General features: G+C 40.7%; 1 protein-coding gene across 2 annotated transcripts in view; it reads right to left on the bottom strand.

Moving 5' to 3' along the window:
- Positions 1-12,428, bottom strand: part of REV1 (REV1 DNA directed polymerase) — a 53,203-nt gene that overhangs the window by 17,584 nt on the left and 23,191 nt on the right. The window lies entirely within an intron of this gene.

The following is a 12,428-nucleotide window of genomic DNA, read 5'->3' as shown; positions in this document are numbered from 1 at the left end:
GGGTAGCAGTGTTGGCCTACAAAAATTAATAACCACAATGCATATTAAGGAATTACCTTTCTTACCAAAATACCACAAAATAGTGTGTAAGCTTTTGAGTTTTCCATAACTCTTCAACAGACTATATGGTAGACTAAGCACTAAGGTGGGAAGGGTGCAACTGTGTTGCCAACATACAGACTGCCTAGTTTCTCTCCATTTCTGTTGTCTACCACGTAAGGTGCCTATGGATGGAAACAAACCTGGATAACCACCAGTTGTGGTGGTTCCAGATGGGGGACTAGCCATTATTAATCCTTATTGTTCTCAGGAGGCCTTTGAGAAACCTGATACCTGCATAGCACACAAACAGTCTTATTTGAATGTCTGCTGTCTTCTTCCCAATTTCATCTTGAGACTGATCGTACGCAGGCAACATGCCTTCAACATCAACTCATTTGTTTTTTCGTCTCTTGCTTCCCCCACCCCAAACCCAAATTGTGGAGTTTATCATCCAGCCTAATAAAGAGTTCTGAAGTACTCAAAAGCTTTCATGCTGTTTTGTGAGACTTTTGTCAGGCAAATAAAAGTATTGCCCTAATATGGATTTGATAGTTTAGATTTCCAATTTTTATTATCTAGTAATCTAAAGATTTTATGTCTGCATTCCAGAGTGCTAACTAAAAATAGTAACAATTCAAGTTTCACTTCTCATAAATAAATTCACAGTAGCGTTCTCCCCCCCCCCAAAAAAAAAAATCCCACACAAAGGTGTAAGCTAACGGCCCAAACAGAAAGAAGATTGGAACGTAGAGCCCAAAATGGTAGTCTTTGGTTTTAGTCTACAAATTGGTTTCATGAGCTACAATTGTGAAAATCTTATGAGAAGATTTTCTAAAGCAAAAATGTCCCTCAGTAACGCCTTGCTGTTATTACTTATGAGGGCTCTATCTAAATGCTTCTCCTTTGCATGCTGATCTTGGTGAAATCCAAATAGAAAGGCCCTTGTGAAAGCATACAACTTATGCTTGACTCCTCAACCACCCCCGCAGAGTGGCAACTTTTTTTCAAGGTAGAAAGAGAGCCATGTACACATGTACACTTACTGCACTTTTCAAAGAACTCATTTCCCACAAATTTCTTCTGTGGGGAATTGGAAAAGTGCTACCACAGTTACAAAGGGAAAAGCAGCTATGTGAAGTTGTTACAGTTTGGATTTAAACATAGCAAATAATCACAGTAGTATGGAACATTCTATGACCCAAGTTACACTTCATCTATGAAATCTCCTTTTAACTTTGCTATAGAATGAGAGATTTCCTCCTACCCATCTTGCCTAATCCTTTAAGCCTATTTACAGAGATACTTAAATTCAATGCAATAACCATTCCTTGTCTGAAAATAGTTACCTGTTATTAAAGCAGTACAAATAAAAAGAAAATGGGAATAACATATGCAATATGTAGCTCATTCATGTACACTATTTAAGCAGAAAAAACCCTACAAGCTTCTCTCATTTGATGGTCAACAACCTCCCTCTACATCTTGAATTTCTTTTGCTCATTATTTGTCCAAAATATATGGCCATTTGAGATTACCAAAAAAGAGACAAGCTTTTAAGTCCGAGTCAGGCAGATTTATGTTAAAGAACTGCCCCTAACAAACTAACCAGGTACCAACTATGAGCAAAACATACGGGAATGAGTTACAGTGTACAAGAACATGCTAAGTTGTACACAGAGATCACAAAGTGCAGCTAGAGACCTACCCTAATATGCTAATGCTTACTTTGAAAGAAGAGGTAAGTAACTTGGATTTGGCTTTCATTTCTGCATTGAACATTAAGAGTTATTTCTCCAAACTGGTGCATTCTTCATTACTGCTGAATTGTGCCACAATCTGAGTTTGAAATGAATTATGATGTAATCTTTACAGGGCAAAGAATGTAGAGGATGAAAGATGTGAGAGACAGAACATGAATAGGCTACTATCTTGACAGTTTAGCATTGTTGTATTGATGGGCTCATTCAAGTTACCCAACATATCTGCAACTGCAAATTAGAGCAAATTATGCCCCAAACAAGAACAATGTCTTTAGTCCATTTGCTCTTCCGCCCTGGCATGAGAGGTCATCATCTTGTCTATCTTCATGAGTTCGATGGGCTTCTCCACAGTGCAGCACAGTAGATCCCCCCTTAAGCTGATGGTCACTTCATGTAAATTCAGGGCAATGCGAGACACATTGTCCTCACTGGAATGCAAGGTAGAGAACCTCTCATCAAAAGGTGGAAAACTAGACAGGCGCATGGTGAATGTGGAGCAACGGATGGAGAAATCAGAGGCCAGGACCCAAGTCTGTGAAAAAGAAATCGCTGAGAATAAATCTGTATCTCACGTGATGATAAAAAAATTGTTGCTCTTTAGAATGAAAATTGAAGAAACTGGGATTGAGGGAAAGGAAGGCTAAAAATATTCATATCTTGAGAATGCTGGCAGATGAGGAAAGGAACCTAACCTATTGGATCTGTGTGCTGATTTCCCTATCTCTTTGGGTCAGATAAGTTCTATCAATAGAACAATCATTACCTGCTCTCAAGGAGATACAGAACAAGAATGATAGCAAATCAAAGCAACACAATTGTGGATGGATAAAATTAAAGACTGGTTTTTAAGAGGCCCAAGATTCAACTCTTTGGAAACGTTTGTCCAGTAAGAGTGACAATAAAAGCAGGAACTATCAACAAACAGGAACTTTGTAAAAGATGGGGCTGATGTTGAAAAAGCACCTATTTCTTGTCAAACTAACGTTCACAGATCCTTAAAGTAACTGTCTCAGGGATCATAGATTAGCCAAGAGCAGAACACAGCATGGAGAATGGGAGGTATGAACAAATGACATGGTTAGTCACATGTAATAAACTGAGATTAGAACTTGTTCCAAATCATAGATGGGTGTTATTTAGAGTTTGTACATGGATTACAAGAACAGAATTTACCAGTAGGTTAAAAAATAATTTATACACACACATCCAAAGCTTTTATTTTGTTTCAATACCTATCATATGGGATATTTTTTATATAGCAGACATTTCCATGATCATTCCTACAGGAAAGTACATGTATTTTTTCTGTATTTTTAAAAACCTATGTGCCACTTTTAAATAAAACATTAGATTAAAATTATTTATATAGGAAATAGCTCTTGAAGAGTCAGCATGCTGCTCATTGCATTTGTTTCTCAAATAACCCACAGGTCAACATACTGCTGAAAAATGAAAGTAGAAAAATCACAGAGAAATACAAAAATTCAAAATATGCATAAATATAAAAATCTAATTACCTACCAACTAAGTTTTAAAAAACCATGTGGGTTATGTCAAGAAGCATACTTTTGCCAAGGTGAGGAATAATGGGAGTGATTTGAGAAGCCTAGTTCTATTCTCCAGCATTCTTGGAAAGCAAAGCCTTGTATGAATTTGTAAAACTTAAATCAGCATGCATTGCAAGACAACACTATATTACGCAAGGTCCAAGAAGTTATAGGCATAATGGTAAGAATGGCACCTTAAATCCTCATCACAATGAACACTGCTATAGCAAGATGTACACTGCTGCAGTGTTCCTGCATTATTAAGACAAAGCATGTTCTGTGGCTCACGTGACTAAACTCATTCTTGTCAGCAAGATGGGTAAAGGAAAGGAAGAATGGGGATGCATAGCAGACTAGGATTTGTTATGGCACAGTAGCAGCTACACTATATTGCACCAGAAACCAGAGTATAATAATTGCTCTTACATACATCACAGTAAACTATGATGACGACAACAACAGCAGCAGACTCTATAAAAGTACTATAATGCCACCAGAGGGTGGAGAAACTATCCAATCTTAGAGAGCAAGAGTAGCTTGAAGGTCCACACAAGTCTCTAAAGTTCCCACAGAGGTACAAATCAAACTTTAATAATCGTTTTTCATATAAACACCAGAAGCCTCTCTCATGCTATTTATTGTGCATGTTAAGGATACAGAAGAACAAAGTAACTTAAAAACTTGAGTGTAAATTCTACTACATTTTCACATATGCCTGAAATGTTCAAAGTAAGCACACTCTTTTAGTGTTATTTACAACAAGTGTTAAAAGATTGCATCTTGTGCTGTCAATATATTATGCATTGACAAACTATAGCTATATGAATGCCCTTGTTTTTATTGAGGTGTTTTATCCCATTTATCAGCCCTAAGTGGACTGTCAAGGCAGCTAGTACTAAGGCTATGAATGGAAAATATTATCTCTGAATATTCTGAAAATATGTGAAAAACATGAAAGCAGAACAATTTCTATAACTGTAGTTCTTCCCATTACTTTAATTTCCAATCTACTTTCCACTCCACAATCTGTAGTATTTATGACAAATCTCAATATGGTTATTTATCTGATCTCCAATAGCAGAAGCTAAATCTAGAAGTAATTCTGACTTGACACAGTGCTACTGATGCTGGTTGTAATTAAAGTATTTACATTGAAAAATACTTAGGAATGTCTATTTGAGTATCTAAAGGACACAATACTGGTACAAATGTGACATATGTAGTGACACATTGTATCTCCTGCGGCCCATCAGCAGAGGAACAGAAAGGCTGCATTTGTGAGTTGTCCCATCTGTTAGATCAGCCAGGCTTCAGGGCCACCTCAATCTCATTTTGCCTCCTCCCTTTGGGGGCAAAACCAGGTCTGAAACCCGAGGCATGCTATCAGAGGCTGAAAGAAATACATATATATCAATTTAGCATTAATAACTTACACTATGTTTGGGATGGATTTTTATCATTCTACGTGAGAAACCAATCTTAGCTGTAAAGCAGGAAATAAATAGGATAAATGAACGTACATTTTATTGCCAGTATCCTGTGCTAACATTTAACTGTGGAATGCACTACCAATGCACTATTAAAACAGCTATGCCTGAGGAAAATGTTTCTGTCATCAATAATCAGCGGCCTCCGGCAGAATTAACAACATTCCATCAAGACCAGACGCCCACTTTTAAGTATACTCAAACTGAACTGAGTGATGGCCTCTTTCAGGCCCACCTCCAAGACATAAATACAGACCTTTCCAACATAAAAAATTATTTGACAATAACAAATGGGTTATTGTTGACCCTTGTGGAAAACCTTATCCCTCAACCAAAAGAGACAATAGCAACTGATGCACCCCAAATGCATAAACCAGTAGGACCTGCGAAGATGAGACAAGCAGTAACAACCAAGAAATTACAAAAAAATAGACCAAAAGCCAGGGAAAAGAAAACTAAGAACATTAAAACCACAAGGAAAATAAAGACAAGTCGACATAAACAATGGCAGAAATTATTCAAACTACTTCCATCGGACCCAAACAAATCTGCTGTACGAGATAAAAAAGAGAAAGGCAAGAAGGGGAAAAAGAAGTCATCGCCACAGCTAATGGCTAAGGAGGTATCTCCGAACCGGAGTTTAGAACTAAATGGGAGGATGGAAGCAACGCCCCAGAGCCCTGATAATAGGTCACTCAGTGAACTTGACATTGGGGGTGAAGCGGTACCTAACAATGAAGGCAGCAAACCACCTAGCAAACTGAGAAATGGGGACAATGCAACGCTCAATCGCGATGACAACACTATACAAGATGAGCAAGCCTTTACTCAGACAAGATGCTGGAAGCTGATCTTAAATCCCCAAAAATTGGTATTTACAAACTTCCCAAAACCAAAGGGCTTTCTTACAGGGAAAGATCGAAGAATGAGCTCCTTGAACATTCTGAATGATATACTGCCAGGCGCAGTAAGGCCAAATGATATTACTTCTGTAGATTATTTGCATCATGATGGCTGTTCTGTGAGAGCAATGATCACATTTAGAGACCTGAACCTGGCCAAGTTTATTTACAGATCAAGATATATATTCTCAAAGGCCCAGATACAAATTCTCAGATTTTTTGAAAATAAGGCACCACCGAATCCCCTTCTGGAAGCTAAGCACGCAAACCTTAGTAAGGAGAAACAACCTCCCAAAACCCAGCCTGGTCCCCAGAAACAAGTGCCTCTAAACCTAAAAAGGAAAGACGTTCACCTGCAAGACCCGCAATTCCAAGCGAACGAAGATGAGGACCCCTTCTCTGTGGAAGAAAATACCTTAATCAGGCAATTTTGCCAATTTCCATCTTCAATACAAACTGAAATATTAGAAAGATTAGACTTGCTAAGAATTAAGCTGGCTGGGAGAGATATAAATAAGGAAATCAATGTGGCCGCCCACAAAAAGGACCAGACTCTCTTTAATTTGAACTCTATACAAGAACAAAACCCGGCGGCCTGTCGGCCACGTTACCTTCAGACAATGGCTGAGATTAATCTACTCCCAACCAAGGAGGCCCAGTACACCGAAGAGTACACTACATCACCTCCAATAGGGAGAACCATCCCCAAGGTGAACTCACCAGGCTCTTGGGACAAACTGAGGTACCTAGATGAGGCAGAGTTAGGCCACAATCAGGTACCGGGAAAACACCTACAGAAAGAGATAACATACTTCAAAGGCCCGGTGACCACTAATGTCAGTATTCAACACTTACCAGCCGAAGCTATAGAACATTTGGCCAGTTTGCCATGCCCGGAAAGCAATGGGCCGGCTCATAAAAGAGTAATCCCTAAAAGTTCCTTGGGAAATAATTGACAAAGATCAGACCAGAGGCAAACACCAGCCGGCTCCCTATCTCCGCGGAAATTCGACACCATTAGAAACAAACAGGCTCAATCCTTACCTACAAACCAAGCAAAAGCAGTTCTTTCCCTGAAAGGCGCATCCAACCCACCCCAGAGCCTTAAAATTGTCTCCTGGAATGTTAACGGCTGGGCGACAAAGCAAATGGATCCTGAGGCAATAAACTTTATCTCTTCTTTTGACATTGTGTGCCTCCAAGAGACCTGGTCCCAACAAAGTATCACTCTCCCATATTATTGTTCCTTTAGCTCCTGTGCTCGCAAACTAGCTAACAGGGGTCGCCCTCAAGCTGGCCTCGCCTGTCTTATCTCAACCAGCTTATCCCTCACTATCTGCGAGGAACTTAAATCTTCCCCTTACTTTCTCACTATAAAGATCCACCTTCCAAAGACCAAAAGCCCATGGTTGATAACTACAGTATATCTGCCTCCAGCAATTAATGATTCCGACCGTAATGAAAGGTGGTCTGAACTTTCGTCTTGGCTTCATGACCTTCAAACAACTAACCCAGGACTTCCTCAAATCCTCTTAGGTGACTTTAATGCAAGAATAGGTCCCAACGACGATGCTATATTATCTTCCGCAGCACTTCTGGACAATCCCCTGCAGCACCCCTGGGGATATAGATGCTCTCTTGATCCCATAACAAATGCGTCGGGGAGGCTGATGGCCCAATTGGCCATCGAAAACGATCTTTGCATCGCAAATGGCAACGTCACTCCCTTGTCCTCGCAGCAGTTAACGTGCATCTCTTCCCGGGGGACCAGTGTTGTCGACTACATTCTATTGACGCCGGAGCTATTCTCAATTTCTACAAAAATGGAAGTGGCTGAATATTTTGGTGGTGACCACCTTCCATTGACTTTAATGTTAAGCCTAATAGAGCCATTCTCAGTCCCCTCGAACTATAGTTCCACCGTACAAAGCTACCCTGTATATAAAACAAAGAAATGGACAAGCCTCAGCTCCTCTCTTGCCCTGGACATACAAAAATCACTTGATATGCCTACAGTTCTTTCTGACTCAATTCCGCCCGCTGACCAATACCGGAAATTAATTGATGCTTTTTCAACAACTTACATAACCATTACCTCGCCTACCCACCAACGCTTCTTCTCCGAATCACCCTGGTTTGACAAGGAATGTAAAGTCCTAAGAAGGCGAATTAGGAAAATGGTCAGAATCATCAAATTTTCCAACGACCCCCAAACCCGTGCAGAGCTTCTAGTTACTAAAAGGACATACAGAAACATGATTCATTGCAAGAAACAGCAACACATCCTTGAGGCTTGGTCCACTCTTCGTTCAGCTGTAGAGAGGCATGACTCCCGCTCCTTTTGGCGCTTAGTTCGGCCTTCGGCACCACCCAATTCAGCTATCCTGATTTCCGCTGACGAATGGATCGCTTATTATTCGGCCAGTTTCGCTTCTCCAAATAATCTTACAGATCACCTTCAATCCCCGTCGGACCTCTGTTCCCGTTCTCCTAGCTCCACCTCCTCAGTAAATTTTACCTCAACCCGCATCTTCAACATCATAATGTCCATGCGTAGGAATAAGGCCCCCGGCCCAGACATGGTCCCGTTGGACCTTTTCCTGACTGATCCTCTTTGGTGGAGTGAACAGCTGACTTCTGTATTCACCGCTATCTCCTCCGCCTTAGACATCCCCGACTCCTGGAGAGAAGCTACAATAGTCCCGATTTTCAAAGGCGGCCAGCCAAACATCCCTAGGAACTATCGCCCCATCAGCTTACTATCTATTCCGGGGAAAATATTTGCCGCTGTCTTACTGGAAGAACTTCTTTCATGGGTCCATGAGAGAAACATTCTACCGCCAGAACAGATTGGCTTCCGGAAGTCAGCATCAACCATGGACCACTGTCTAACTCTTTATCACCTTGCCAGTAAATACACTGCACCAAGGCAAGGCCACCTGTTTGCCGCTTTCATGGACCTGGAGGCCGCCTTTGATTCCATTCCTAGACAGAGATTATGGTCCAAACTTGCCCATTTGGGAATTGATCCACACCTCCTTTCCCTAATTATTTCCCTTTATTCAAACACCACAGCTCGCGTTCGAATTGGTCCCAACGGCTACCTTACCACCCCATTCCCAACGGCCAGGGGCGTCCGACAAGGTTGTCTCTTGGCCCCTTTACTGTTTAATCTTTATCTTCATGACGCCCTTTCCCCTTTGAAGCTAGCAACTAAGTACCCTCCTCACTTAGCAGGCCACCCCGTTGCTTCCCTCTTCTATGCGGATGATGCCGTCATCTTATCCAGAACAGCTGCGGACCTAGCAAATGCAGTTAATGCATTTATCGCCTATTGTAAGGTGGAAGCTCTTAATATTAATTATAAAAAATCGAAAGTTCTCCACTTCACTCGTTCCCGCAAACTCAAGCTGGAGCCGCTTAAGATCACAGGTGGCTACTTAGAAAAGGTAAAAGCCTTTAAATATCTAGGCTTAATATTTACTTATAATCTCTCCTGGACCACCCATCTACAATCTGCCTCTCTTGCTGCAACTACAACCTCTAATGCCATTGTCCGATTTTATCACCAGAAGGGCGGCAAACACCTTCCAGCAGCAATTCAAATGTTTAATGCCAAAGTTGTCCCTAAACTATTATATGGCTGCGAAGTATGGACTACAGCAATATCAGGTAACTTGGATCGCCCACTTCACATGTTTCTGAGATCTCTTTCCGGCGTCCCAAGATGTGTCTCAGGTGCAGCCTTACGTCTTGAGTTCGCCCAGCCCTCAATTGTAAAACGAGCATGGAGTCGAGCCATTTCCTACAGCTCCCACCTACTACCATCGGATGCTCGAATTAGAGGTGGTTTCTCCAATCTGATCCTAAGAGATACTCATAATTCTCCTTGGAAAACTACAATTAATCTCAAATTCCGCTCTCTTCTCAATTTGAACCGCAAAACTGTTTTTAATTTAGAGTGTATAAGCCCGGCAGCCCTACCTCTAATCAAAAAGAAGCTGCAGCAACTTGACTTCTCTAACACAGCTTCCCATGCAAGAGGGCCGTGTTCAGGCTTAGCCCTAGCTATTCCACCCCCTGAAGGGATCCCTCTATACTGCTTTACAATTCCTTCGGAGGCTAAACGAAGGGCCTTTACCTGTGCCCGTCTCAACTGTTTTCCTACAGCAGTTCTGTCGGGTCGTTACTCCAGAGTTCCCAGCGCAAATAGAACATGCTCCTGCAATGACACGGTTCTGGAGACTATGGAACATGTAATGCTCTTCTGTCCCAACTGGACAGATGAAAGATCTCGGTTCCTAACTCCTCTCGTGAACAAGCTTCATCTCCCAATCCAGCCTTGGATAGTGTCCCTTCTTCTGCAGGATTCTGACCATTGGATTACCGAGATGACAGCTAATTTCCTGCTTAGTGTGATGAAGAGGAAAGCGGCACCAACTCCTTCCTCAATACCACAGATGTAGTCGATACGCCGCACAATCGAACCTGTTTTTTGTATTCTCTGTCACTCAATGTTTTAAATCTCCCGTTACCTTTGTCATCCCCATTTTCTCAAAGTATTCGCCCAGAACGGCATACACTTTTATCTCCCCATCCCCATTTTATGTTGTTATTTCTATGTATATTATGCTATGGCCGCTTGGCTAATGCAATAAAATCAAAAGAAAGAAAAACAGCTATGCTACATAATACTTTAGAATCAGGGCTTTTTTAAAGTACCTTTCAATGTATTAAAGAACTGGAAGATCTTAGATGTCTTGCACTGGACAAGACAATCTAGGAATAAAGCAACATCGCAAAACAAAATTCAGGAAACCATATCTAACAATATCTATTCTTGACTAAAGGATTACAGTCCACTTAAATCAGGCACCCCAACCATTTTCTGCTGGGGCTAAATTTGGAAATCTGAGAAACTGGCATGATCACCAGAAAAAATATCAACTTCAGAAACTGTTTATGTATGCAACAGCAGCAACCCAGAACCTACTAGCTCAAGGGCGGAAGGAAGACAAGATGCCAACAATAGAAGAATGGCAAATGAAAATGATGGACTATGCAGAAATGGCAAAACTTACGGAAAAGCTCAGAGACAATGACAATGAGAAATTTAAAAAAGAATGGGAAGCATTTATTGTATATGTATAAAAATATTGTGAGCAAGTAGAAACACTAGCAGGCTTTGACTAAACATTTGCAAGTCGTTAAGTTGAGATAAAATTTATGGAAGGATATTTGAATTGAAATAGCAAAATTTGATGGCATGCATTTAGGATAAAACAATTTAAGGATAAGAAAAAGAGGTTTACGTAAATTATGCAGAAAAGGTATATATTCAATGTACCAGGAAAGGAAAGGGAGGGAAGTCAGGAGGTTAAAGAGAACCTCCAAAAAGATCTTTTCTTTTTTTCTTCTCTTCTTTCTCTTTCTTTGCTTCTCTTTACTTTTATTTCACTTTTTTATGTTGGATATTTTGTATCTTTAATTTTACTTGATGGAAAATAATTGTTGAAGTTGAAATTGTAAAACCAATAAAATTTATTTACAAAAAAAGAAGAAAAATATCAACTTCACAGCAGGAAAGCTAGTGGTGTTCAGAGCAACACTGCATAACACAAACAAATATCCACAGGCACAACGTACACCCCAGCTACGTATATCCCTTCCAAACAAAGAAAAAGAATAGTAATCACATATACACACTAAAACAAGAAGCAGACATCAAGAAGTAGGCAAAACACTCTCCAAACGAAAATGCCTAACGCATATGCACAAACACCCATTAAAAACAAAACTCAATGTAACTTTTTTGTTCCTTGACCTTACTAGGCAGCAGTCAAGTCCTTCTTATTTATATTTTCTAAGGAGTTTCAGAGGTAAGCAAAGCCCCAGGGCTACAGCTACCCCACCCTCCTCCTTTCTCTATGCACAATGTCTCTAGGTTCATAAGGAGACCAATCTGAAAAGAGAGGGAAAGAGACAAGGAAGCAGCACCTGCAACTCCATATTTTGCTTCCTACTCAGCCCTGCTACAGCTCTTTTTAAAAATTCAGTCAGGAGGGGCAAGGGGGCCCCAAGTTAAAAAAGCAAACTGCTCAAGCCTTTCTAAAAGTTTAGGAAAAATTGTGGCTTCCTTGGGATCACAGATGTATGATCCAACAAAAGAAGAGGAGGAAAAACAGTATTCGGACAACGTGGCTTGGAAAAATAATAGCAGCCATGCTAGATCAGATCAAGGTTCCATCTAATCCAGCATCCTGTTTTCAACAGTCAGCCCCATTCTTCCAGGAAGCCCACAAAGCAGGGCACGGAAGACTGCAACTATCCCCAACTATTTGCCCCTAAAACCTGGTATTCTGCCTAGAAACATTTATCTGTCCTAGTTCAAAGCCAATGACAAACCCATCATGCAGGAATTCATCTAATCCTCTGTTAACTACCACAATATCTTTGGCCAACAATGTCCATAAATAAATTTATAAAGTTAAGTACTTGCCTGTGCTAGATCTACTGCCAGTCTACTTCACTGAGTGACCTGAGTCCTAATATAACGAGGGAGAAAAACATTTCTATCCCTTCACACCATTACAGTTTTTCTTCCCATTTCCCCACTGCAGTCTTAAAACTAAAAAGTTCCATTTGCATTGGTCACATTCCTTTGTTCATCTTTGCTGCTCCTTCACCAGT

Source organism: Podarcis bocagei (assembly GCF_964188305.1).
Source record: "Podarcis bocagei genome assembly, chromosome: 6".
In the NCBI taxonomy this organism is placed as follows: Eukaryota; Metazoa; Chordata; class Lepidosauria; order Squamata; family Lacertidae; genus Podarcis; species Podarcis bocagei.
The sequence above is the reverse complement of the archived record's forward strand: the minus strand, read 5'-3'. Positions and strand labels throughout refer to the sequence as shown.